The 22,764-nt window shown below is 43.2% G+C and overlaps 1 long non-coding RNA gene across 16 annotated transcripts in view; it reads left to right on the top strand.

Annotated features, from left to right (window-relative positions):
- The first annotated feature begins 4,686 nt into the window (after positions 1-4,686).
- Positions 4,687-22,764, top strand: part of LOC101802362 (uncharacterized) — a 210,804-nt gene continuing 192,726 nt past the window's right edge. For 14 of the 16 annotated variants that reach the window (XR_011812193.1, XR_011812206.1, XR_011812200.1 and 11 more), the window contains exon 1: positions 4,687-5,662. This is a non-coding gene — a long non-coding RNA (uncharacterized lncRNA). The remainder of the gene's footprint in view (positions 5,663-22,764) is intronic. The other 2 variants (XR_011812202.1, XR_011812196.1) reach the window with 1 other exon arrangement.

Raw genomic sequence — 22,764 nt, 5'->3', positions numbered from 1 at the left:
TAAATTGCCTCTGAGTGTCTCTATAGTTCATCTCCTCCTAGAAACCAGCCAAGCAGGAATAATGCAAGAGAAATGAGTCACTGAAATTTATTGGTGTCAGTTTTGGTTTTGTATTCACAACGTCTTTTACTGTTATTTTTAAGGATATTGCAGATTGAAACAAGGGAGGATCAAGTGTCCCAGTTGTGTTTAAAGGAAGTAAATCTTTAAGAAATGATTGTGGAACAGATGTTAAATAAATGATTTTGAGTTAAGATCTGTGACAGAGCAGTGTACCTAGGGAAACTCTTTAATAGCAAATATCTTACTGTGACTTAGACATATCACTGAATAAAGGGAAATCAGACTTTTTTATTGTTATAACTACATAATGCAGTAATTTAACACAAAAGTAGAAAAATGAATTGTTAGGTCTCCAGCATGAATATGATTTTAAGACAGCGATCACTTATTTTAAGAGAGTGTCTTACTATCTGTCAGGTGAAGAGCTACACTAGGGGCTTTAGGCTGGAATTTCAGTGGCTTTTGATTACACACAGCGTTGAGATGGTTAGAGTGGGTGTAACTGGGAACTGTGTGTGCCCTTATCAGAGTGGAAAACAGTCTGTGAACAGCTATGCTATTTGCTATCTGGCTATTGATGAGGCTCTAATGCACACAGTATCTATATGAAAGAGAATATATTGCTGGGGTGTATGATGTTTAGGACTGACCTATACATATGATTGCACAGAGCAATATGTAATTGAAATAAAGGGCCTAATGAATAACCACACTCCTTTTTACAGGGGGAAAAAGTAAAGGAGAAGCAGACAAGGCATGCTATGTTTTTTTGTTTGTTTGTTTTGTTTTTTCTTCTGAGAGTTGCAGTAGTTTTTGTTAGTTCTACTCTATGGTACATATATCCACATACATGTAAAAGTTCACAGAATTGAAACTGAAGTCTTGCTGGTTTTCAGTCTTATATAAATAAGTTTATCAGGAAGACATTTCATGACCCTTCTGCTTCAGGGCAGTTCAGTGCAAGGGCAACACTTAGGTTGTGAGCCTTACACATACCTTATACCTTGCAACTGAAGCGGCCATTCACAGGCATAGCAGCAAATCTTTTGTTTGTAGAGGCAACTGAAATTTTAACAAAACGGAATTTCTTTTTATTGAAATGTGTTTTGTTTTTTTTTCTTGCTGTATTATATACTGACTTGCTTTTGTGTCGTAAGTTGTATGCAAAGATCACTATGGAGAAAAATGAAAGCTGAATTTGTGCTCCTTGGGCTGGTGTTTACAGTAGAAATATTTCCCAACCTCAAGCACAGAGCCTCTCCTGAACTCAAAGAACAATTAATGCATTCATTCAAACCTGGAGATTGTAAATACTTTTGTTGTTAAGGCTAAACGAATAGCTTTATAGCATGAAGTGAAGTACAAACCCCAAATAGTGTACCTCATGCATGCTAGTAACGTTGGCTACAGTATATACAAAAGATGCAGCTTGTTTCATGCTGACGGTGAAGGTTCAGAACTTCCAAATTATATGGCAGGACGGCAAATCATTTTAAAATAAAAAAAACCTGCATATTCATTCATCCCAGAGAGACTTATGTACCCTTCAGTGAGGGAAGTAATTTGGCCTGTAGTATATAAAAAGATACCTTGTTCAGTTCTCTTTGAAAGAACTCTTGTGTTCATTACTTGAGGCAGGGATGTGTTCCTTAATTGGTAATAAATATTACGAGGTTAGATTCATGCTAACAGTTTAACATATTGGTCATAATGAGAACAACAATGGGGCTGAAGAAAACAGGGGATTTGAGAGTCCTAGGCCCTTGGAAATTATTTTGTTTTATGCCTATCCTGCACCCAGTGCCTCCCAGCATGAGGGAGAGCTGTGTGGATTTCTCAGTAACCCTACGGTGTTGCCGGTGCAGATCAAAATATGAGATTGGCTTGTATTGCATCTATCTCCCATTACGTGGGCAACTGCTTTCTTCACCAGATTTCTCCTCTCTGAGAACTAACCCACGGCAGTAGGCATGGTCAGCATTTGAACTTCTCCTGATGTGTTTATTGAAACAGCGTATGTTTAGAAACATGGCTAAAACATTCATGCCACAGCCCATGCACATCCTTTTCAGTGAAATTTGCCTAAGGAAACACTGCTGTTTGTCGATGACCAGACTCTTAGTCATCTGCACTGAGAAGAGAGCAGCCTGTATATTTTAGGATGTGTAATGCAGGTACAAAATGTCGTGACTCAGGCGTGGACTTGAAAAGGGGAAAAGTAACTTAAGAGTATCTGCCACATGATAGCAGCTGGTATGCACTAGCTGGTATGTAGGCTATTCAAAAAGACTCCCCTGTGTTTTCAGAAGCCACCAGCTTGATGACCAGTTATGCCTAAAATCTCTGCTAAGCTTTTATGAGGTAGATTTGTAGAAGTCCTGAGCACTAAGCTCTCCATTGGAGTTGAAAGTCATTCTTGAATTTGTTCTTTCTGGGGGAAGTCTTCATGTGTGCAAATACTGGCATGTAAACTCACAAGCAGTATTTGTGAGAACCAAGTGGCAGGTTAGATGTTCGGCTCCTTGAGGTGTTTGTGTGACCCAGTGGTCCTGTCCTGCATGGTGCAGAGGATCTGTACGTATTAACTTGAATGTTTGTTGAAACCAATGGGAAATGTAATGGATAAGGGGTTCGCTGCTTCAAAAGGTGAGGCCTAAATTTGTGCACACAGTTGCGGTCATTAAGCAAACACGTCAGAGATAAAAATTTTCAAGATACAAATTGTAAAATTGGAGAAAGAATTTCTGAGAGCAACCACAATGTCTTCTACAAAGTTAAAAACCAACAACAACAAAAACAAACATACCAAAACAAAATATGTTTAGGCACAGGACAAAACATTCATGACTCAGTAAAACAAGCATGTTCTACTGCATTATGAGGCAATCTATTTTTTTTTTTTAATTCAAAAAATACATACAAAACAGATTTGCAAAAAGAATTAATCCATTGCCAAAATTCAGGTTTTAAACACAAATCATTTGATTACAAAAGAGTACTTGAAGTCACTGATGTATTTACTTTGCCTTTGCGTAATTTAAGAGCCCAATTGACATTTCTTAATTTGCTATTTTATGAAATTCCCTCCAGGGCCAAACACTTTCATTCCAGCTTTCCTCCAAGTACAATTTTTTCTATGGCCAAGTTATAAGCTTTTGACACAAGTTTAACAATAGCAATACAAATATGTTACTATAGGAATCTCATTGTCTTTAATTTTTCCTTTTCATCATGTTGCAAGCACAGACACAAAAAGCCTCTCAATAAGGAATTTTAAAGAGGCAAAGATGGAGCAGTATCAGAGAAATCCTGCCAAGGACTTGGGCACTGAGAGATCTGGGCGTGAGCATGCACCACGGCTCTTTAGTGAAGACGTGTTAGGTGTATAAATTCCAAAACCTTTTTCCTCTGCATTTTCAAATTTGGGTTTCATTCCTCCCATTTCCCCCTTGGAGCTATACAAAAGGTGACTAAGTAGAAGCAACTAATAATAATGTGATTGTGGAAAATAAATAAATAAATAAACAAAATAGTGTGAATCTTTGTATTTCACCTGTGAGCTTTTTAAAGTCCTGACACAGGTGACAGAAGTGTATCAGCACTAGACATGCAGGTAGCAGGTGTATGTTGTATGCTTATACTCTTTAGTGACCAGAGATAATTTCAGTCATTTAGTTATAGAAATACATAACTGGACTTGATGATTGATCTCTGCTGCATCTTCTGTAATGATGATACTGGAGTTTTTAATATTTTTAGGTGTGCCAACGGACACTTAAAGCTAATGGGCCAGAGTCATTGCCAGCCAAAGCATCAAACTAGAGCACCAGAAAGGCTGCTGTGGGAATGGTTCTCTCATTTTGAGTATCACAGAGCTTTCTTTGCAAACTCCACTGTTTATTCTAAATTTTGTCAAACATATTGCCAGATACAGATTGGCGGGCAATCTCTTACAGCTATAGGTGGGACGTTCTTTTTTATCGAGGCATTGAAGAAACAGTTGTGGAGCAAAACCTCCTGTTCTGAGACTGAATACAGAGCAGAGGTAGTTCTGGAAACCGAAACTTAAGCAAGAATGAGTGAGATGCTTTTTGCAAAATTACCTGTGGCTGGCTCTGCTATTGCCTTTTTTCATAACTTAATGCTTGCTCTCTGTCTTACGTAGCTGAAATTGGTATGCAAGAAGAGATGCATCAAAGTCAGCAATTAAAGAGACTTCATCCAACTTGCTCAGACAGTTGAAGTAGCTGTGTTTGATTTCGCTCAGAAAATCATTAATACCTTAACAGAAGGCAGGAAGCTTTGATCAAGATGTGATAGATACAGATCAATATAATGTGTAAAGATTTTATTCGGCCATGGTATTGACACCTGGTAAAAGAACTAGTTTATGGCCAGTTCTCTCAGAAAGTTTGCATTGTTCAATACTGGCCCAGTGTTTTACATACAAAATAACACAAATAGCATTCAGGTTACGTCTTTTATTACCATTTTTTCCTGTAAAGACTGTTTATCTGTATGTCAAAGGATTACTTATGAGTAGGTACATGACCAGCTCTAGTCATGGATTTAACAGTGTGTGTAGGACCAGCCAGGGGCATTCATTTTATGAGGGTGAGAAGAGCCAACACTGTGACCCTCAGGGGGACACAGCAGGGCACAGCCAGCCACATAGCCCTGCCTGGACTGAGTGGGGTTTGGAGGTTCAGAAGCTCCCCCACACCACACTGTGTGCTTGCCTTACTGAAGGCTGCTGTCTGTCGTGCCTCCTGGCACAATTATGAATGCTTCTCAGTTGTATTTTGTCGGGATTATCTGATTTCGTTTAAACACTTCTTATTTTCATCCTTTGATGGCTTTGACAGAGCAAATGAGGGAGCAACCAAAGGGATCAGGGGAGGTGAGCAGCACGGGGAGGCACCCCTCACCACCTCCTCACCTGCCTCAGCACGGCCTGCGACCAGGCATTGGAAATGCTCATTTCTATCTGGCTGAGCTTTGTTCAGTTGCTTTGCAGTGCCATAGAAAATTAAATTCACATCCTATCTTAATCCAGAATTAATTCCTTACTTATCTTCTCAAGTTATTTTCAGGTTTGAATACCAGGCTATGGACTACATTGCCTGGCTCAAAGATGCTCTCTACACATTCAAACTTTCTTGCTATCAGATGGGCACAAACCATGCCCAGTGGGAACACGTAGCTTGTTTCCTTTCCTCTGGTCTGCAGAAGGAAAGTTTTTTGGTGGATGAAAGGGCTGGTGCTGGTCAGGACCATTGAGGCTTCTCAAGGCCCTGAGCAGTCTCAGCTGGGCCCTCAGCACGGCCCCCGCCCAGGTGCTGTGGCTCAGCTCACCCTGCCCTGCCTCCCTGTGGAGCACTCATCCAGACCCCAGCTTGTTGACTGGTTTTGGGGCCTGATTGCGGTTCCACCTTGTACCACCCAGCTCTGTGATCCTCTCTGATGTCCTTCAGGGAGCAGGCAGCCTGCAGCCTCCCTGGCAGGCTGGTCAGGATAGCTCCTTCTGGGCCGGGACGACAGGCAGCCATGTTGTGCAGGCAATGCTGATGGCGGGGGAGCTGCTGCTTTGAGGTGATCTGTAAGTACCCTTGGGGCAATAAGGAGTAATTCTTGTTCCTTCAGGCTGGAGTTGCTCTGTGCTGATTTGGTTTGGGGTCTGTTTTCTATCTGAAAGCCCCAGTGAGGCTGCTCTGTGGGGTAGGCCCAACCGCCTCACTGGGTGCAGCCATGCGTTCCTGGCGCTGCGCCCCTGACTTTGCTTTTGCCTTCCTGATGGAGTCACTGTTACTGGGGGACACAGAGATTCTGCTGGCTCTGGTGTGGTAGCAGCAGTCTTTGTCACAAAGATGTTGTAGGCTATGTTCACAACTTCATTCTTCTTTGGTGTTTTTAGTTGTATCTTTTTTACTTCCTGAAGCTGTGAGTGATTTTGGATGCTCCCACACCTTGTTCCTCAAATCTTTGTCTGGAGACCCTACTTACGTAGTAACCCAATACCAAAATGTTGAGAGAATATTCTTTTTCAGATGCACTTCAGAATTCTTGTGGATGTTCAAGGAGGGATAGGGGACTCTAGAATACTTTTCATTTTGTCGTACCTACATTGCTTTAAGCTGTTCTCTTTTGTCCAAATCTTGTTAATGTAGCTCCCCTACTGCGCTAGGCCTGTGCAGCATTTCCTTTGGAGGACAGGCATTTGCAGTTCTTTATTTAACTTAAAGATATGGTCACGTAAGAGTGTTTGTTCTCAAGGGGAAGAAAGCTTAAAAGGAGGGTCGGGATTAGGTGAACGAGCAGGTTAGCTGGAATAATTACAGTATTTAATAGAAGAGAAATTTTAAACACCTTAGCAAATGTGTCTATGGGAAGTTAAACAGCAGCTCAGTGACTTGTTCAGTTCTGAATTTGCTTTGGGCTCAGCTCTGCAGAGCATCACGGGGGAATGAAATTCTGGGCTCACTGCAGTCAGGAGGAGTCAGAGACTGCAGAGCTCAGTAATACCCGTAGCTGTCTGTGGGTTTAGCCCATTCTCACAACATAAAGGCAGTGCTATTTGTTCAGGTAGGTGTTGCAGTGATGACTTAATGTTTAAAATGCACTTTGAGAATAAAAATTCTAGCTTGGCCATCTTTAGTTGTTCTGTGTCTTGTGATAGCTTATGCTTTTTTTTTTTTTTTTTTTTTTTTTTGGACCCCAGCTTAAAGATTTCACTTAAAATGCACACAGAAATTTGTAGCCTACTTGATTATGGAGGAAAATATACAGCACTTTATATAACAAAGTTATCAGTGGAGAAACGGGAAATCCAAAAACAGTTCTTTGTTCTTTGTTCAGAAAGTTTGTGATTTTAAAGGTAACGATTAAAGGGAGGATAGTGACGTCTCAATCAGCAGAACCCAGATACTGCAAGGACTATTGCTTAATATAGAGAATCCATATACTTAAAGACTAGATAGTACCTATTTTGAAAGCACGCTCAAAGGAGCAGAAAAACTCAATAATTCAGTAAGCTTGACATGTCAAAGAGGCTAGGGGCAGGTTGAATCCCACTTCTGTAGTACCTAAAGGAGGGCTTATATGCATATATACTGCATCTTTTTAAAGCATATTGCAGCTCCAGCTGTGATGTGAGCAGTCTGACCCCTGAAGAGGGTGAAGGATACATCCCCATCTCCTACTGGTAACGCCTCCCCTCCTGCTGCCCAAAACAGGGAGGCTTTCAAAGCCAGAGAAGAGTCCTGAGTTGCCCTGAATCCAAAACCCTAATAATGAGAGTTAACCATCGCTTGGAGTGAAAATAGTCCCATTACTTCTAAATGCGTGTGCTTTGACTTTTCAACCTGAGTAAGATCCAAGGCTGAGATGGGATGAGTCAGAGAATGAAAGACCAAAAAGTTCGTGAATTAACCCCCCAGTTACCCTCCCTTTCCCCACTTACATCCTTTGAAGTATTCCACTTTTCTCCCTTCCCAGTAAAAGCACTGGGGACAGAGGAAGAGAAATAAAATATTCCCAAGTAACCCTCACAGCTACAAATAATGAATATTTCATATTTTGAGTTATGTTTTATATTCCCAAATAGCACTTAATTTCTTCCCCTCTTCTCCCATCTAGCTTTAATTAAGTCTCATCCCTTGCCTTGTAAATCTTTGTTACCCCCATTTGTAACAGCGTGCTTTCAGATGAGTTTCCACGGGCTTATTCAAACCGTGTTTTGTGTTTTTAGAGTAATGTGAAATAGTTTTTTGTAAGACCATCTCTGTAGTCCAACTCTGACCAAGTCAAGAAATACCTAGTAAGGTATTTTTGCTTAGTGCTTCTTTCTGACTTAAAAAATTGAGCTAACTTACAGAATAAAGTAAAACAAGCAAGATGCCAAATAATTCAGTGGAGGGATCTCAATTTGAGTGTCATCTGCCTTGTCTCCGCTGTGAAAATGGTAGGTGTAAATTCCAACTTTAATGTGCAGGCATCCCATGCACTGATTTTACTCCCCTGTGACACATCTGTCATTTGGCAATAGGTTCGTCTCAAGCGCTGAGTCCACTCCTCGAGCTGGAGCTGTGCTTGTCAGCATCTCCCAGCTGGTCAGAGCTTCTGGGGCTCTCCCAGCTCCTTTGCTGTCTCTGGAAATGTGCCCCACCTTCATTATAGAGCAAGTTTGGGTTCGCACTGCTTGGATGGTTCAGGTCAATACCATGTACTCATCTCAGGACGTTACGTTAAGAGTGTATCCGACGGCGTTGAATATACTGAGTTTTTGTCCTGTATACCTCACAGTGGGAAGTCACATTTTTCTTTTATGGTCGCTGCTCCCATTTGCTCGGTATGTCCATGGGCTGTCTTCAGGGCCAGGTCCTCACAGGTGCCAGCAGGTTCTCTGTGGTAAGGCAGAAGTACCTGCACAGTTGAAATGCGGTTGAAATATAGTGTAAGCCAGACGTTTCCATGGGGAAAGATATTGCTATATATAAATACATTGGTGTGTACCACAGCACACTGATGTGGGGCAGCCTCTTCCTCGCTGTGTTTTACAAGCTTTTAAATGCATGCACACACAAAATTCAGACCTGCTAAAGGAAGATGACAGTTGGTAGTGTCATACTTGTGTGAGGGGAGCGGGGCAGGACCAGCAGGGATGGCAGTTGTTGACTGAAGTCCTTTTCTCTTCCATCTCCACATGTCTCAGCTAATTGGGATCCAGAAGTCCCTCTTGTTCAGAGCCACCGCTGGGCACAGCGTCCTGCTCACAAACCCATGCTGTTGTGTCACAAGTGGCTCCCAGAGGTAAAAGCCCAACCAAACAGTCCGACTTGCATCTTCTCCGTACTGTTCCTTCATTTCTACACAGGTGTTGCCACAAGTGACAGTCCAGGGAAGTGAATGCATCTTTCACTCGTTTGTATTTGAGAAAATTTATTTGAAAGACTCAGTTTTACAGCTTGTTTCGAACAGGCTGTCCAGGGTGAAAAAGTGTATGGGATTGGATCAAAAAGCAGCAATCTGTGTTGGGCTGCGCTATGGGTTTCTGAGTAGGTAGTATCATTTCCATCATTCATGGTTCTGTGTGCTGCACTATGTGCTGTGTTACACACTAGGACTACTTGGTACCTTTTTGTCAAAACCTCCCCCAGTATTTTCTCCTGATTAGGAGCGGCTGCTCTTCATCGCGAGGTCTTTGTAGCTCTAATAAAGCCTTCTTTCTCCCAGGCAATCTGGAGGCATTCTGGGACCACGCACACGGCTGTGTCCCCTCGCTCCGGCGCTGCCCTATGACCTTACAAGTAGGGTCAGTCAACATGCTACAAAGCTTTCCTTGCCGTTTATCAAATAACAAAGCAAACCAAATTACATAGTTTCTATAGCAGGCCACTACAGTATGTAAACTGCGGAGACGGCTTACACCACTTGCTCATTCTGCAGCGCCGACAACATGAAAGGCCCTTTCGTTCCAGCGCCCGGAGCCCGTATTTGCCTATCTCACCTATTACCAGGCAACAAAGGGGCTGCAGAGGTTGAGCAAGCAAATGGAAAATGAAAATGGAGGAAAAAACAATTGCCTGGCTTCGAAGAAATGTTTGTCTAAAACGTATGCTGACATGTCTCGGGCAGTTTGTAGGTGCTGAAAGGCCCCTTTCTCAGGCTGGGAGCTGCTCTCCCTGTGCAGCAACAGAGTCCAAGAAGGGTTGAGGCAATGTCTCCTTTTCCTGCATAACGTATTTATCCTCCGAACTGGTGAAATGCTCGATAGCTGTCATGATTAATCAGTTATATTAGTGTGTTACCTTGGCCAGTCCCTCTCATGCATGTCACTACAGCTGTATTTTCAGAGATGTGGAGCGGTATTGTCTACTCCAAACCCATGAGTGAGGCTGTGGAGAGATCTCTTCCAAATCTGCTGCTTCTCTGGAGGAAGCAGCCCCAGCTCGTTCCTGTCGCTGGGCTGCTGGTGGGCTTGGTTCACGACACCAAAGCACATCTGGAGCGGTGTAAGCTGCTCAAGGCAGCTGTGCAAGCAGCTCCTGCCCAGCTGGCCTGAGCTCCGCCAAGTGTCTGTGCCCTCTGCTAGGGGACTGGTCACAAGTATTTAGTCTTAGTCACCTGCCTGCTGGTGGAGCTGGATTTGGAAGGAAATGTGCACTCACAGCCTATGCTGCAGGTAGTGGGGTGCTGCGTCCCGACTGGGCTCCGGGTACAAGAGACACGGGCGTGCTGGAGTGAGTCCAGCAAAAGGACACGGAGACAGCGAAGGGGTTGGAGCATTTGTCATACAGGGAGAGGCTGGGAGAGCTGGAATTGTTTAGTCTCAAGAAGTGGAATTTCAGCGCTGTTGAAGTGCTTCCAAGGATGGAAGAGCTGGAATGTAAGTGTGGAGGGGAAACATCCTCCCGTGTGAGAAAGAGCTGGTATGTAGTGCTGTGAGGATATCCCTGTACATCCATAGAGAAACTTCTCTGACTTTTTTTTTTTTTGAATCAGCAAAACAGTTGTTTTAATGAAATGAGCTTATCTAGGCAGAAAGCAGAGAATCATTCCCAAGGAAAAAGAAGCAAGGGGTGAGTGCAGAGCAATGAGTGGTGATTGCACAAGAGTTGGCAAATGCAAATATTTCCAAATATAATGGCATTAAGTGTTCATTGTGAAATTAGATCGGCTTTTTAAAAGCTGCAGGGTGAAAAAACACAGTATTCAGCTAATTAGACAAAGTTAAAAGATAATGTTAAACACTCTTCCTTCAAAAAGTATTTGTCTGCACTACCATGCATTTTAAAATAGAACTGCTTGAGATGGCAGCGTTATCAAGTAATCTGCCATTAAAGGAATTATAATTCAGGTCTTTTTAATTCCCTATTGTGGAAATCTTTAAATTAGAACATATCTAAACTGAACAAATCTGTAGTTCTCCTAGAACAATGCTGACACAGTTCTCTGATGTTCATTAAAAAATTTTATGCCTTGATTTCTGTATAATGGAACGTGAGGAAATTTCCCTCTGCTTGCTGGGTTTGGTGCCCAATCCCACTCGTTATTAAAGCATCTTTAAATGTGCAAGTGGCTTAATCAAAGTTGGTGAGACTCCTGACAGCCTTAGATGGGCTGAAACTTGATGGCCTCCAGTTACCATTCTTCACTTTGAGCGTCATGAGTCAAAGGCTATCACTTTTAAAAATACAATTCAAGTAGTTAGTCATCAAAAGTGTATCGAGTGGAGAATATTAAAACTGACATGAAATGAATGGTTGCTTTGATAACTTACATCTGTGCATTTAAAACCAGGCCTTCCTCTTGCATATGCTTATCGGCTGTTAAAAGTGCCTTGCTCAGCAGCTTTGAGGTTCTTTAATAGACTATGGCAACAAGGAAGCTTGCTGATGAACATCCTTTGTAATTAAAAAAAAAAAAAAATCTCCTAATCGGAGGCAAAAATGTTCTATGCTTTCAATAGATATTTTATAATCTTTCACTGACATAAAGTAATTTAAATATGGTGTTTTTTCTTGAGCCAAAGGAATGTAACATTAAATGCATGTAACGTTAAATGCTGTAGGACAAATAACGTTACCACGTAGAGTATATGCTTCCATTCTGTTTAGTTTGAACTTTTTTTTTTGTGGCTAAAACTTTTTTAAGATTGAAAGAATTGGTGCAGGACTGGGACGTAATTTGAAACAGGCATTTAGTTAGTATTGGAAGTTCAATGTATTTTTATTTTTTTTTAGTTTTTTAGTTTGGATGGGATTTGCCGTCCTCCTTCTAAAGACATCACTCATCCAAATCTATTTTTGTTTTGCTCTTCGTAGCCCAGATTCTGGTTATGCAAAAAATCTTGTGATATGCTTATCCTTAAGCATGTGCTTACATACGTACTTCTGTAAGGATCCAAGTGTGTACTGGTGTAGCTTGTTGAATTAAGGGCCAGAAGCATATGGTAATTTGATTATAAAATGTACTTGTCTATCCCTGGGGCCCACGGGCATGCGTTCAGTATTTAGTATAATATTTTCAGTATTTGCTACAAACATAGCCACCACAAAACAAATCTGAAAATAATTCCACAACTCATGCCACATGTCTGCGATTCCCCACGTAATCTGTGCATGGGGAAGCAATGAGCTGCTCCTCTCAGACCTCGAGCACGGTAGTGCTGAGCCTTGGGGACAAATCCCTATGTGGTCAGGGTCACCCCGTGTTCAGGGCTTTGAAGAGGTGCCTAACTGTCTCGCAATCTGTACGCCATAAGGATCTACTGAGATGCATTTGTTCAGATAATTAAAAGTATGTTTTCAAGCAGTAATTGTGAGGTCATGCACTGCCATTCAAATATTTGATTTCATTTAATTAAACTGTGTGTTACTGTTCCTTACAAATGCCTTCTATGTGAAGAATTTTATCTCAGTGCTATTCTTTGGGATGTATCTGGAGAATATTGTGCCTGGCATGAAAGTAGTTACTAGTTTACTGGAACTTTTTTTTTCAGAGTTGCAAGGGGATTTTTTTAGCCTGTCTCAAATTAATGGAGTGCTCATAAAAGGAACTCGCTGTTCTGTCTTTGTCTACTGGTGGAAAGACTCCCACAGACTTCTGTAGAAGCTGGTCTGGGTGTAGAGATGAAAAAGATGTTACTAATGCTGTGAAAATGGAAAAAAATGAAGAACAGTCTTTGTAAAGGATTTGCCTAACACGCTCCCAATTAAATTGGTCCAAGCATAAGTACTATTACCAGTCAACAACATCCCAAACCAATTGTTTGTCAACATTTTGTATTATTTTCTATCCCAAAGGAGCTGCACAATAATTACCCAATCTGTTTACATATCAGAAGAAAGGGGGATGGTGGATAAAGTTCCTTTATATTTTTTTCTAATATTTATCAGATGTCATCTTTAAGAAAATTACTCAGTATTTTTGGGAAAAAAATGAATGTGCTAGACAAATGGTACTTGATGTAGGAGTACTTTTGTTATGAAAAATAGCAAGTGAATGCTGGGAAGCTTCAGTTGGGAACAGAAGAAATTACAATAATTTGCCTTTTCACTAAAGCTAGATTTTATCAAATTGGAAATGGGTTATGATAATTTGAAAACAGCATAATGCAAACTTACAGTGTGTAAATAACTTATTAACTTTGGGTAGCGTTTTGTTTGTTTCTTTCCTTTTTAAAGTACCTGGTTGTGGACAGAAAGGCAAATTCTACCAGGAGGAACTTCTTTTTCCCTGTGCCTGATATAAGTGTAATCTAAAGTAGCCCTGGGTGTTCATATGTGATTTGTTTTAAGTATTTATGCAAGAATAAAAGCCATTGAGATGAAACATCGCATATCTAGAGTAGCCTGTCTGCAGTGAGAACAATATTGATTGTGATGGCAGAAAACTGTGATGTCAGGTCACCTTCCAGCCATTGATTGTTGATTGTCTTCTTCCAAGCTGCCAATGATGGCTGCATTAATTGTGCTGCTGAACTTAGCAATTTCCTATGTTTTTGCCATTTTACCTCCATCTATTTTCCTAAAATGATTGAAATTTAATAGCCATAAAAAGGTTTGAAATAGGAGCTAGAGGAGTTTAAAAGAATAATGTTTTTTAAATGCTCGTTGACAACATTAAATAAAATTAGTGTCATTACATTTCCCTTGGCAAGACTCGAGTAAATTTGAGAACGTGGGTGAGGAGGGGGAAAAAAAGAGCACGGAGATATGCCTGGGGTTCTTAGAAAGTCATTGTAGCTGAAAGTTTGCTGGTGTTTCCCTGAAACGTATTAAAGAATAAGGCTTTTTAGATTCCCAAACCTTAGATCCTTTCAGCTGAGCGTGCTTGTCAGTATGTGGAATGGCTTTCCCAAGCTGAATGATGGAAGAGTTCTCCCAGAGCTTTCTCAAGGCTTGCCCAAGGCCGCTGCCCAGATACCTGCATGCTCGTGCCCTGTCCTCCAGCCCTCCCCCGCAGCAGAAGGGCACTGCTGTGGGGCTGCAAGTGGTCATCTTGGTCATGCAGGTCACGGCCCGTGCTTGGCAATGCTGGTTTTCTAGCAGAACTTGTATGTTCTGGGTGAAGATCACATCTGTTCCTCTGATGCCAGTGCCTGCGTTTGTAAAATTGTAATGAAAATTTGTATGGCTGCAGGTCTCCTGGTCCTAATGGCAAACTGAAGTGTCGCAGGGGTTCTGCTGCAGCCGGTCCAAGTGGTCAGCTCCTTCCCCAGAGTTACTTGTACCCAGGTACACTGCTGCGGTGAGGGTGGCACTTCCCAGAAGATGCAAGCTGAGCTATCTCTGCACATAGTGGTGGTTGTTTTTGTTATTGTTGTGTGTTTTCTTTTTCTTTTTTGAGCACCTGCTGAGTGCTTTAGAGCAACCTTCTCATTTCCAAGCTTAAGAATCGAATGAACAGAGCTGTTACAACCCTCTAGATAACTGTCAAGGTTCCTTTTGCTATTCTGCTATTTCATTCATTTATTTTTCACTTTTAAACATACCTGAAGATGCACAAATGAGACTCCTTTTGTGGTCCTTGTGTGACTACATACTGAGCACTCAGACACTACTAGAGTGGTGTGCTCAGCTTGTGCTAACACCCAAATATCCCAGCTGGGGGAAGAGTCCTCTTGTACCACATTGCATGGACATACCCAAAGATGCTTAAATTCCAGCTTGACATGCAGTGAGCAGCACTGATTGTGGGTAAAAGGAAAGGAAAGGTTGCTTGAATGTTTTCAGGAGTACAGCCTCTGACTCACCCTCAAATCCCCACAAGGCACCGTGTGGTTTGTACGTGCGGGCAGCACTGCGGGGCGAATCCTCTCCTCCTGGAAGAGCGCTGCAGAGGCAAGGGCTGGAGTTTTTGAGAGGGGAAGGTTGGAACACAGCAAGGCACCAAAGGAAAGGGTTGCTTGCCCTCATCTTGCCATCCTTAGTCCTTGTGTTGGCAGTTTATATGTTTAATCCACATGATTCCTCTGGGTCTGTGATTTTTAAAGCACGAATCAAGTGCTGAGCAGGCCACTGGAGCTGGTTCACAGCCAGTGTCCGCTCACCTACAGTGCTGCGCTGGTTCCTCTGTCCCAAAATGAACATCACGTCCACAGACAAATCTGGATCCAAGACCTTTGTCCTTCCTTATTCCTCTTTCAGACTCTCAGCTCCTTTCAGCTGTGATGAAAGCCGCTTCCCAAGCCAAACGTGTATTGTTAGATAGCAGCACCATTGACAAAGTGTCTCATGTGAAAGCATCGAGGCATTCATGATTCCGTGCAGCGAAACAAAACTCTGGATTTCTTTGGGTATTGGTTTTATTGAATTATGTACAACATCACATCGCATTGATGCTGCTTGTTAGCCAGCTCCTTAATGGAGGAGCATTTAACATACATTTTTAATACCGAATGTACTCATACATTCTTGATTCTTAAAGTATGTAACAGTTTGCAAAATAAGGAGGGTAGAAAATATTAATTTCTCTGAGTGTGTGCCTATGGAGAGGTCAGGCAAGATTTCAAGCAGAGCTTGCAGTGCTAGGAGCACAAGCCCAGGCACCTTACACACACCAGAGAAAGAGCATCTGTAAATGTTGTTACAGGGAGATAGATGTGCCGTGAAGTTTCAAAGGCCTGGAGAGGCATGTGGAAACTGCCTCTGATAACACAGCTGACAAATTAACAGTTTCTGGTGTGAGGCTCTTTTAGAAGGCTTTCCTCTTTTATTTTATTATTTTTATTTTTTTTTAACCTAAGTCTGGCTACATGGATTTTGAACAAGAGGGACAAGTAGTCTTAAAGAGCTGGTAATTCAAGTTGTTGCAGTCACAGCTCCAAGACTCAATTGGAAAGGCCGCCCCCATCCTCCTCCCCGAGCTGGCTTGCAGTGTGAGACCTTCCATAAAAATGGGGGAAAGCAGCGACTCTCCTAACCCCTGCCTTTGGCTCTGTGCAATATTCCTTAGGGAAACTTGTCCGGTGAGGCTGGTGCGATAGGCCAGATACATCTGGTATACTGACCTCGTATTCATTTTCTTTTCTTCGTTGTTCATAAACCGAATTGTAGAACCTTTGTGTCCATCCTTCCTGCAGACAGCTGCAGCTTTGGGGCGGTGTTTTATTTAGGTATGGCAGCAGCTGCCCAAGTGTCACAATTTGCCTGTTCCTTCAGATTATACACAGGGACCCTTCCTTTTTTTCTTTCTTCCTTTTCCTTTTTTTGACAGAGGATTTATTAAATAAAAATGAGGATGGCAGTATTGTTATCTGGGAAGATCAGATCTGTCATGTAAGCTGTAGAGTTGGGCACCTGCCATCAAATATTTAAGACAACATCTTAGGATAAAATGTAGCACAATTTTTAATTTTAAAATCCCTTCCTACAAAACCATTCTCATAGATGCTTAGTTTCTAAAGGAAAGAAGACGTAAAGCTACATTTGATAATCAAATTTCTCCACCGATGTCCTCGCTCTTGAAATATGCCTATTTAAAAATAAGCAGTAATACATTTCCCCAAACTTCAGTTTTGTTTTGTTTTACAGCCAATGCTCTTGTACGTGGATAAAGTACTAAGGAAGTGTCATTGTAGTGTTGTATGTAGTGCTCGATGGAAGCATAAATTCGGAATTAACATCAAACTAAAGAGCAGCTGACTGCATTTTAATAAATGTATGTGTGTCCCCAATGACTGCGGTGTCTATTAGCCAGACAGGGGAAAATATGCATACACATTACAAGATGTTAGGAACCTTTCTATCAAAAGCAATAAGTGGTTGTTTGCTAGGGTGGTTGGCTTACGTTTAGACTCAAAAAAACTGCAGAACAGCTTAGGCTGGGGAGAAGAGCGCTCGCTCGTCCTGCTCCGTAATGGCTGGCTGCTGACTGCAGCTGGGCAGGGAGAAGTGAAGGCTTCAGCTCTGTTTCATCTGATTTTGTAAAAGAAACAAAAAAGTGGTGCGTGATTCTGACACAGGACATCTGTAAATGACGAGAGGTTTACTGAAGTATTTAATTTCAGTAGCAGTAAAAAGGGCCTACTGCTCAAATCATTAAGTGGCTAAAGCTCCAGCATTCTTTCCTACGACTTTACAAGTTTACATTAAGCGTGCTTTCAGTTGTCAGGCCCCTGGTGTGACATATTGTTTGAGTCAGGCTTCATCAATCTACAAAGCGTTACTTGAGGTCTGATGGCATGTGCGCGCACCCAATATACCGGGTACAAATGGAAGCGAAACGGGGTTCTGTAATTACTGCCTCTCTGTTTAACCCGTAAATATTTTGTGCATTAAGTTTCTGACCTGAATTTTTCAGAAAGCAATTAGCTGCTTTATCTGCATAAAGGAGACAAAATGACATGGTATTGATGACTCCTCGTGTGCAGATGTTTTGCTTTTGGCACATCTGTGTGCAATAAATCCATTTTCTGTGTAGGAATGGTATTTTATTATATGATTTAATATGAAATCTTGAATAAATAGTTTAAATTGAAATTCTTTGGGAGCAAACCAGAATCGTTTGCAATAGCTAAGCCCGATGCATATATCCTTTTTATGCACATAAATACACCAGCCAACTGCTTTAAAAAAGCAACAACTTTACTAATACCACTTTGCACATAAACAGATAAATGTGAAAAATTATCTTATGTAGTCCGTCTGTATTTAATTTGTTTCTTCTGTTTCTCTTTCTGCATCTGGGTGAGCCAACAGATTGGGATCACAGCTAGAGAACGGCGGGGGCGGCGAGGAACCGAGGTGAGGGTGTGAGGAGGGCCGAGAGGGAACATAGACACAGATGGACAGAGCACAGCCAGTCATGCATCCCTGATCTGGGGCAGGGGCAAGGCAGGAGTAAAGCAAAATCTTCTGTAGTGTAAAACCTGTGCAAATTACACGCGAAGGACAAATATTGTACATTTGTAGTGAACATCTGTAGAGAGTGGGGTGTGGTCCCCGGCCCCAGGCAGGGCACTGGCTGAGTAATGGAGGTAGTTAGCCCACAACCCAAAAACTGAGAATGGGTTCTCATCAGCTCCTCGCTGTAATCGCGAGTACTGCACACAGCAGCAGTAAGTGATTCGGCCAGTGTGGGTGTTAAGGATGGGATGGCAGCATGTCCCATCCCCTGTAGGGTCTTGTGGCTGTGCAGGAGGTGTGGGAGAACATGCCTTCTGCAGCCTTCATGGTTCTGCCCCCAGAGCCATTCCCCAAGCAGTGCCACAGCAGCAGTGTGAGGGCCCTTCCTCAGCAGCAAAATCACAGGGAACGCTCCAGTTCTCCCCCTTCAAAAGGGAGCTGCTCTTCCTAGCAGGGCAATCTGGCTGCAGTGATGGAGCCATGTGAAAGAAGGCGCCTGTTCCTCTGGCAGTCCTTGCACCTCTCTGCACAGAAAAGCAAGCCAGGCAAACAGCAAGTATTCCCCTTTCTTCAGGGATTTTAGTTTTCCGTCCTAAATGGGCAATGTGGAATCTTTCCTTATGTATGGTCAGCGGACAATGAATTGCTTCCTGCCTGTGTGACCATCCCACCACTGGCTGTTACGTTGTTGTTCTGCTGTTCCTGTAGCCAGCTAGTCGGCTTCCTTACCAGACAGAGCACGTTTGTAGGAATGAGGGCAGTTCAGAGGCTTTGTCACTCGTTTGTCCAACTGATGCATCCAGACGTGATGATTATGGGGCAGTGGTACACAGCTTTTCTACCCTCCAGCTGTTTGCCTGTGAGGGGTCACTGTTGGTTATCTACACGTGTCAATACGTGGGTGTGTGTCTGATCAGACCTGTTCAGGGCTGTTTGTTTGCTGGGAGTTAATTTCAGCTGATAGCACCAAACGTTCTGGGGTCGTGTGTTTTCTGAAATGTTTTACATGTGATGTCCCATCCTGGTGCAGGTGTATCAAGCAGATATCATAAGTTACAAATGCACATTTCTGGGCACTAGTCTGATTTTTCAGGTAATGCCCTAAATCCTTGCGAACTGGTGTCTGGTTATGTACTCAGTAGTAACCCTAAGCATCAAAAGTGGGTTTTGGTTGGTTGGTTTTAGTCTTTTGGAAACTTCAGTGGGTTTGCAGGACATTGCATTTGCTGATATCAAGTGCAAGAGAAGCTTTAAGCTGCACTAGGAGAGAGACAGAGGTCTGGTAGGCAAGGAGCAAGGTAAGGCAGCGCTCGTGGTTGCTGTCCCCGGCTGTGCCAGCTGCTCGCTGAGTGACCTCGGGTGGCAGGCTGCTGCTCTCGGTGTCTCAGCTTACGCATTAGTGAAATGAGAGTAATGATACTTACCTATCTCACTGGGGCTCTTTGAGGCTTAATTAATTGATATTTGTAAATCACTTTGCGATCCTCTAGTGCAAGTTGTTAGAGAACTGCCAAGTATTTATCCTCTCTGGTTTTTTCTCCCGCTAGTCTGCACTCATCCATCTAATATCTAAAAGCGTGCTCGCAGCTAGCAACAGATACTGGCCAAATTGCTCTTAACGGGAGATGTATGGAAGCTTTTACAAAATTACTTTTGCAAATTACCGTGCTTTTTGAAGTATCATGTGCAGGGATGCAGTGAAACAGTGCAGACAAGTGTCTGTGCCACTCGCTGAGCCACCTTGGGTTGTGATTTCTCCTGTAATATCTTTTAGCAGATCCAAATGTGCAAGACTGTTCTGAATTTCAAATGGGCCTTTCTTTTCATTGATTTGCCTTTGGGAAATTCTTCAGGGCTCCTAAAATTTTTTCCTAGGTCTTTGATTTCAGGTAGGCTTGTCAGTAACTGCAATGTATGCCTTGTAGCTTGGGACAGCAGACGAGCATGGAGATTTATTGCCATGACTTATTTTGCCGTTTCCTCTCGACTTGGAGGGAGCGTTCAGACCATGTCCTGCACCAGCCCAGTACTGCACGGTGCCTGGGGAGCTCAGCGAGGGCAGGAGGTTATCGTGGGCTGGGAGGAACCGCTGCTGGGCTGCAGGAGCACGTCTGGGGAGCCTGCAAGGGGGCTGGGGGCTGCAAGAAGGTGGCAAGTGATCCATCTTCAAAATAAAGGGCGCTTCTCGGGGACACTTTGTGTGTTCAGCAGAAGAAACTTAAATCCCAGTAAGGATGGGCTTTGCCAAGTGACACACCCTGCTCCACCTGCCCCAAATGCCCAGGATTTTGACCCTTCGCTCCTTTTCCCACACACTTCTCTTCCCCTAGCCCTCTCCTTGCTCCTGGTGCCGCTCCATTTCTTTTCCAGTGAGGACTGGGGGCTGTGGCCAGAGCTCCCCAAGGGAGGGCAGGGAGGGCACAGCGCTCCTGGCACCCCAGCTGCACCAGGACAAACAGGAGCCTGCCAGCGAGCATAACACAGCCAGGAGCTGCCCTGGGTAAGCTGGGACAGCTCACAGCACCTCGGTGCTTGAGCACGCACTAGTATCGTGAAGGGAAAAAGTTCAACAGCACTGAAATAGGAAGAGCTGTAAAAATGGAACCTAAACCCCATCCCCAAATCTCTGAACGCAGAGCCAGCCTTTACAAGCCCGCTGAGCCTCTGAGAACTTCCTTTCCCAATAGGACAGCTCATCTCCTCTTGCTTTGCTTTTCCAGTACCTACAGCTGGAGGAAACAAGAACATGCTACGGGGTTTGTTTCTCACTGGAATTAAATGTAGAGATACTGATATTTCCTGGTAGAAATAAATCTACAAAAATAAGATCAGCGCAGCATTCTCAAAGTGAAGGGGACTGCTCAGCCACACATCCTGGCTTCCAGTCACTCCTTGCTCTTCCTGTGGCTGCAGGAAACCCCCAGCTCCTGGCTGCCCTCGGGCTGTGTTTTTGCTGAATCTGAAGCAGCTGAGGGCTGAGCACACAACAGAAAGCCTTGAGACCTGTGTGGTGCACATGGCACCAAGCAAGAGCCCAAAATTTCATGTTCCCTGCTCTGCATCTCAGCAGTTTGAGCTCCTCTTACTTTAAAACTGATATGCTTCTACAGGACGTTTCTCTTTCTACCAGCTGGTGTTTTCTCATGGAAAAACATCTCCTTGGAAAATTCCCAGGCAGCGGTAGTACCGGGGCCCAGCGCTCTGCTCTTTCCTTTCTGGTGTTTCAGGAGCATCTCTGTGCCTACCAGCTGAAAATCAGCCCTTTTCTAGCACTGTTACAGATGCTCATTGCAAGGAAGGTAGAGAGGCCTGGTAAGGGATTTCTGGGGTTTGTATTCATTATTCAGCAGTAGCTAAAACAACAGTTCTGGCTAAAGCACAACTTTGTTTTAGTTCTCACTCTCTATTACCTATAATAATCTCATTTTACTTAAAACTGAATCAAATGCAGGGGTCAGCAGAGTTCTTGCAATGACACTTGTTATCTAGTACTACATACGCTGTCCTCTCCTTTCTCCTGTGCTCATCTTTCCTTTTCCTTAATATTTCTTTTTCATCTTATGATGCCATTTGAAGCTTCATCTCTTTCCTGCTTCAAATTCCCTCTGTGCAGAAGTGTATTCCTGGATCTGTGCCTTACCACTGCCCCTTAGCTCTGCCCCTTCCACATGGATCCCACCAGAAAACCTGGTCATCAGTGACCACCACATGGAGGTGTCACCTCTGCTGATGTGACAGCTGTGACACACGTGCACACACAGCACGTTTGGTGGCAGAGCAGCAGTGCAGGTTGCCTGCAGAGGTTGTGGAGCCTCCTTCTCTGCAGATATTCAACACCCCCCTGGATGCCATCCTGTGCAACGTGCTGTAAGGGATCCTGCTTGGCGGGGGGTTGGACTGGACAAGCTTCTGAGGTCCCTTCTGACCTCAGCCATTCTGTGATTCTGTCACCGAGACATACAGGGTGTCAGCGTGTTTTGTATTCAGGCCACGGCATGTTTCCTGTGATAGTAAAATGCCTGTGTTGTGGGTTGGGTTTGTTTGTTTGTTTTACTTTAAATCATTTCAGTGATGCAGTGCTGCCCTCAGCACCACGCATGGATGAGGTTAGTCACTGAGCTGCTGCCTGGGCTGGGAGTTGTCAGCTGGGTGGTGATGGGAACTCCTGAAGTTGGCTGGAAATCCATTTTGGAATTGCACTCTTAGAAAGCTGAACATGGAAATGGGCACTGCTGTGGACAACTGAGCCATAGGGAGCTTTGTGTTGTGTTTTTTTGTTTTTTTTAACCACTGCTGGTATTTTGTGTGGTGGGCTGGAGACTGGAACACGTGCACAAGGCCCAGTTTGGCCCAATGGGTTTGTTTTGAACAGGGCTAGACTTTGGGGAACATCTTCTAGGGACTGTTAACAGCAGTAGGAAGAGCACCAAGTCACCCAGATAACACAAGCTACTCGGAGTGCTGTGGGGAACCACCTTGTGCACAAACACTCCTGCCACTGCTTGCACCACCACAGAGTGCGAGTTGGAGGAGTTCCCGGGCAAGTCTGGGGCAGGTAAATCTAGCGCAAGGCTTTAATTTTCTGATGTTAAACAAATGGCCTTCAGATGAATGAATCGAAATGTAAATAGCAATCTGGTAACAATTTGGTGATTGATTTTTTAACTTTGATTCTAAGCATACACTTTTGGAAATTTATCCTTTACTTTTATGAAAGTCTTTTATGGTAGGTGCAGTTTATTGGTCTTCTTAATGATGGCTGGTTTCACTGCAGAGGAGAAACAAAAGAAAAAAACAGACTTGAGCTGCTCTGGAAAATAACTGGAAAGTTGGAATGGACAAGAGGAGAAGT

Source organism: Anas platyrhynchos, chromosome 12 (assembly GCF_047663525.1).
Source record: "Anas platyrhynchos isolate ZD024472 breed Pekin duck chromosome 12, IASCAAS_PekinDuck_T2T, whole genome shotgun sequence".
NCBI lineage: Eukaryota > Metazoa > Chordata > Aves > Anseriformes > Anatidae > Anas > Anas platyrhynchos.
Note: the sequence above shows the minus strand (reverse complement) of the source record. Positions and strands in the feature narration are given on the sequence as shown.